The 5,819-nt window shown below is 54.5% G+C and overlaps 1 pseudogene; it reads right to left on the bottom strand.

Moving 5' to 3' along the window:
- Nucleotides 1–5,819, bottom strand: part of LOC112073713 (lysine-specific demethylase 6A-like) — an 81,757-nt pseudogene that overhangs the window by 52,529 nt on the left and 23,409 nt on the right.

Raw genomic sequence — 5,819 nt, forward strand, 5'->3', positions numbered from 1 at the left:
ATGTAAACACACCGTTCCATATTCCATGTAAACACACCGTTCCATATTCCATGTAAACACACCGTTCCATATTCCATGTAAACACACCGTTCCATATTCAATGTAAACCCACCGTTCCATATTCAATGTAAACCCACCGTTCCATATTCCATGTAAACCCACCGTTCCATATTCAATGTAAACCCACCGTTCCATATTCCATGTAAACCCACACTTTTATTTTGAAGGAAAACCACAAATTCCTCTATTGTGCCTAATCCTTATTGTGAGCAAATCAAGTGCACTATAAATCTACCGCTCGCATAAAAGAAAGCTACAGCGAAGTTGATACTGTGAGATTTCAAAACATTTAAAGCAATGACTAGAGCGAGACTGTCAAAGAATACAGCAAAGAGCTGCGGTTTTTGATTGAACTACTGGTGATACATGTAATGAGGAAGTGATATAGACTAAAATGCAGTCGACTAATTGGGATCAGCCCTTTAATAGTAGTAGTACATACCTTCAGACTGGACTCGTAATCGGTGTTGCCTTTAAACATGAGGCCCAGTCTCATGTGGATCTCTGTGGCTCGGGAGAAACTGGGGTCAATATAGAGCCCATCCTGAAATGCTTTTATCGCCCTGCATACAGAGAGAAACAGGAGGAGAGCGTTAAACATAGGATGGAACAAAACACACACACAAAATAACTAATTCACAAAAGCAAAATGTGTAGAAATAACCATATGTTAAATGAGGATGCTTTTTTTCTGGGATAAAAAAAATCCAGGAACAAARACCTTGACACGCTCCTACTGTTGTTAAATACATTTGTATTTTACATTCAGAGGCATGGAAGAGTCCTGCAGTTCTTTACTAGAGCATCTCTGGATTGAGCCACAGAGATCGAGAGAGAATGAACAGAAGCAAGAGGGAAAGCACTGCTGTTACCTTGGCAACATAACCCCCACCCATAACAACACTGATGTAAACCACAAACTATATAGGCTGCAAAATAAACCTGACCCACACTAATGCTTCACCCCTCTGATACACAAATACCCATATTCAACACATAACCAAACAATTACAAGAACCTACACAAACAAAAAAATCCACTCACAGTGCAGTTGTGAAAACAAAGGCTATAACATGTCAGGGGACTGCCACAGCACGAGAGACTATAGTAGAAACACTGATCTCACTACACACAAACACATAGGACAAGCATTCTGAACCCATTGGCCTCAATACCCCTCCTTTCCCTGTTTTAAATCCTTCATCCCTCCCGCTCTCTTATTCATCCGTTCCTTCCAGAGTGGTAGGCACATTACCTTCTCTAGGCTGGAACAGATTGGCAGTGAGAATGAGTGAAAACAAGCTAACAGAAAACCAGACAGGTAGAGACAGGAGGCATATAGGCTGTGGTCTCCAACCAACCCTGGGCCTAGAAGCTACAGGGCTAGAGCTGTGGTCTCCAACCAACCCTGGGCCTAGAGAGGCTTACAGGGCTAGAGCTGTGGTCTCCAACCAACCCTGGGCCTAGAGAGCTACAGGGCTAGAGCTGTGGTCTCCAACCAACCCTGGGCCTAGAGAGCTACAAGGGCTAGAGCTGTGGTCTCAACCAACCCTGGGCCTAGAGAGCTACAGGGCTAGAGCTGTGGTTCCAACCAACCCTGGGCCTAGAGAGCTACAGGGCTAGAGCTGTGGTCTCCAACCAACCCTGGGCCTAGAGAGCTACAGGGCTAGAGCTGTGGTCTCCAACCAACCCTGGGCCTAGAGAGCTACAGGCTAGAGCTGTGGTCTCCAACCAACCCTGGGCCTAGAGAGCTACAGGGCTAGAGCTGTGGTCTCCACCAACCCTGGGCCTAGAGAGCTACAGGGCTAGAGCTGTGGTTCCAACCAACCTGGGCTAGAGAGCTACAGGGCTAGAGCTGTGGTCTCCAACAACCGGGCCTAGAGAGCTACAGGCTAGGCTGTGTCTCCAACCAACCCTGGGCCTAGAGAGCTACAGGGCTAGAGCTGTGGTCTCCAACCAACCCTGGGCCTAGAGAGCTACAGGGCTAGAGCTGTGGTCTCCAACCAACCCTGGGCCTAGAGAGCTACAGGGCTAGAGCTGTGGTCTCCAACCAACCCTGGGCCTAGAGAGCTACAGGGCTAGAGCTGTGGTCTCCAACCAACCCTGGGCCTAGAGAGCTACAGGGCTAGAGCTGTGGTCTCCAACCAACCCTGGGCCTAGAGAGCTACAGGGCTAGAGCTGTGGTCTCCAACCAACCTGGGCCTAGAGAGCTACAGGGCTAGAGCTGTGGTCTCCAACCAACCCTGGGCCTAGAGAGCTACAGGGCAGAGCTGTGGTCTCCAACAACCCTGGGCTTAGAGAGCTACAGGGCTAGAGCTGTGGTCTCCAACCAACCCTGGCCTAGAGAGCTACAGGCTAGAGCTGTGGTCTCAACCAACCCTGGCCTAGAGAGCTACAGGGCTAGAGCTGTGGTCTCCAACCAACCCTGGCCTAGAGAGCTACAGGGCTAGAGCTGTGGTCTCCAACCAACCTGGGCCTAGAGAGCTACAGGGCTAGAGCTGTGGTCTCCAACCAACCCTGGGCCTAGAGAGCTACAGGGCAAGAGCTGTGGTCTCCAACCAACCTGGGCCTAGAGAGCTACAGGGCTAGAGCTGTGTTCTCCACCCAACCCTGGGCCTAGAGAGCTACAGGGCTAAGCTGTGGTCTCCAACCAACCTGGCCTAGAGAGCTACAGGGCTAGAGCTGTGGTCTCCAACCAACCCTGGGCCTAGAGAGCTACAGGCTAGAGCTGTGGTCTCCAACCAACCTGGCTAGAGAGCTACAGGGCTAGAGCTGTGGTCTCCAACCAACCCTGGCCTAGAGAGCTACAGGGCAAGAGCTGTGGTTCCAACCAACCCTGGGCCTAGAGAGCTACAGGTCAAGAGCTGTGGTCTCCAACCAACCCTGGGCCTAGAGAGCTACAGGGCTAGAGCTGTGGTCTCCAACCAACCCTGGGCCTAGAGAGCTACAGGGCTAGAGCTGTGGTCTCCAACCAACCCTGGGCCTAGAGAGCTACAGGGCTAGAGCTGTGGTCTCCAACCAACCCTGGGCCTAGAGAGCTACAGGGCTAGAGCTGTGGTCTCCAACCAACCCTGGGCCTAGAGAGCTACAGGGCAGAGCTGTGGTCTCCAACCAACCCTGGGCCTAGAGAGCTACAGGGCTAGAGCTGTGGTTCCAACCAACCCTGGGCCTAGAGAGCTACAGGGCTAGAGCTGTGGTCTCCAACCAACCCTGGGCCTAGAGAGCTACAGGGCTAGAGCTGTGGTCTCCAACCAACCCTGGCCTAGAGAGCTACAGGGCAAGAGCTGTGTTCTCCAACCAACCCTGGGCCTAGAGAGCTACAGGGCAAGAGCTGTGGTTCTCCAACCAACCCTGGGCCTAGAGAGCTACAGGGCAAGAGCTGTGGTCTCCAACCAACCCTGGGCCTAGAGAGCTACAGGGCAAGAGCTGTGTTCTCCAACCAACCCTGGGCCTAGAGAGCTACAGGGCAAGAGCTGTGTTCTCCAACCAACCCTGGGCCTAGAGAGCTACAGGGCAAGAGCTGTGGTCTCCAACCAACCCTGGTCCTAGAGAGCTACAGGGCTAGAGCTGTGGTCTCCAACCAACCCTGGTCCTAGAGAGCTACAGGGCTAGAGCTGTGTCTCCAACCAACCCTGGCTAGAGCTGTGGCTCACCAACTGGTCTAGAGCTGTGGTCTCCAACCAACCCTGGGCTAGAGAGCTACAGGGCAAGAGCTGTGGTCTCCAACCAACCCTGGGCCTAGAGAGCTACAGGGCTAGAGCTGTGGTCTCCAACCAACCCTGGTCCTAGAGCTGTGGTCTCCAACCAACCCTGGGCCTAGAGAGCTACAGGGCAGAGCTGTGGTCTCCAACCAACCCTGGGCCTAGAGAGCTACAGGGCTAGAGCTGTGGTCTCCAACCAACCCTGGGCCTAGAGAGCTACAGGGCTAGAGCTGTGGTCTCCAACCAACCCTGGGCCTAGAGAGCTACAGGGCAAGAGCTGTGTTCTCCAACCAACCCTGGGCCTAGAGAGCTCAGGGCAAGAGCTGTGGTCTCCAACCAACCCTGGCCTAGAGAGCTACAGGGCAAGAGCTGTGGTCTCCAACAACCCTGGGCCTAGAGAGCTACAGGCAAGAGCTGTGTTCCAACCAACCCTGGGCCTAGAGAGCTACAGGGCAAGAGCTGTGTTCCTCCAACCAACCCTGGGCCTAAGAGAGCTACAGGGCAAGAGCTGTGGTCTCCAACCAACCCTGGGCCTAGAGAGCTACAGGGCAAGAGCTGTGTTCTCCAACCAACCCTGGCTAGAGAGCTACAGGGCAAGAGCTGTGTTCTCCAACCAACCCTGGGCCTAGAGAGCTACAGGGCAAAGACTGTGGTCTCCAACCAACCCTGGTCCTAGAGAGCTACAGGGCTAGAGCTGTGGTCTCCAACCAACCCTGGTCCTAGAGAGCTACAGGGCTAGAGCTGTGTTCTCCAACAACCCTGGTCCTAGAGCTGTGGTCTCCAACCAACCCTGGTCCTAGAGAGCTACAGGGCAAGAGCTGTGGTCTCCAACCAACCCTGGGCCTAGAGAGCTACAGGGCAAGAGTGTGGTCTCCAACCAACCCTGGCCTAGAGAGCTACAGGCAAGAGCTGTGGTCCCCACCACCCTGGGCCTAGAGAGCTACAGGGCAAGAGCTGTGGTCTCCAACCAACTGGGCCTAGAGAGCTACAGGGCTAGAGCTGTGGTCTCCACCAACCCTGGGCCTAGAGAGCTACAGGGCAAGCTGTGGTCTCCAACCAACCCTGGGCCTAGAGAGCTACAGGGCTAGAGCTGTGGTCTCCAACCAACCCTGGGCCTAGAGAGCTACAGGGCTAGAGCTGTGGTCTCCAACCAACCTGGGCCTAGAGAGCTACAGGGCAAGAGCTGTGGTCTCCAACCAACCCTGGGCCTAGAGAGCTACAGGGCAAGAGCTGTGGTCTCCAACCAACCCTGGCCTAGAAGAGCTACAGGGCAAGAGCTGTGGTCTCCAACCAACCCTGGGCCAGAGAGCTACAGGGCTAGAGCTGTGGTCTCCAACCACCCTGGGCTAGAGAGCTACAGGGCGAGCTGTGTCTCCAACCAACCTGGGCCTAGAGAGCTACAGGGCTAGAGCTGTGGTCTCCAACCAACCCTGGGCCTAGAGAGCTACAGGGCAAGAGCTGTGTCTCCAACCAACCCTGGCCTAGAGAGCTACAGGGCTAGAGCTGTGGTCTCCAACCAACCCTGGGCCTAGAGAGCTACAGGGCAGAGCTGTGTTCCAACCAACCCTGGGCCTAGAGAAGCTACAGGGCTAGAGCTGTGGTCTCCAACCAACCCTGGCCTAGAGAGCTACAGGGCTAGAGCTGTGGTCTCCAACCAACACCTGGCCTAGAGCTGTGGTCTCCAACCAACCCTGGTCCTAGAGCTGTGCGTCTCCAACCAACCCTGGGCCTAGAGAGCTACAGGGCAAGAGCTGTGGTCTCCAACCAACCCTGGCCTAGAGAGCTACAGGGCAAGAGCTGTGGTCTCCAACCAACCCTGGGCCTAGAGGCTACAGGGCAAGAGCTGTGGTCTCCAACCAACCCTGGGCCTAGAGAGCTACAGGGCTAGAGCTGTGGTCTCCAACCAACCCTGGGCCTAGAGAGCTACAGGGCTAGAGCTGTGGTCTCCAACCAACCTGGGCCTAGAGAGCTACAGGCTAGAGCTGTGGTCTCCAACAAACCGGGCCTAGAGAGCTACAGGGCTAGAGCTGGTGGTCCTGCCACCAATCCTGGGCCCTA

The sequence above is a fragment of the Salvelinus sp. IW2-2015 genome, unplaced genomic scaffold (assembly GCF_002910315.2).
Source record: "Salvelinus sp. IW2-2015 unplaced genomic scaffold, ASM291031v2 Un_scaffold2342, whole genome shotgun sequence".
NCBI classification, from domain to species: Eukaryota; Metazoa; Chordata; class Actinopteri; order Salmoniformes; family Salmonidae; genus Salvelinus; species Salvelinus sp. IW2-2015.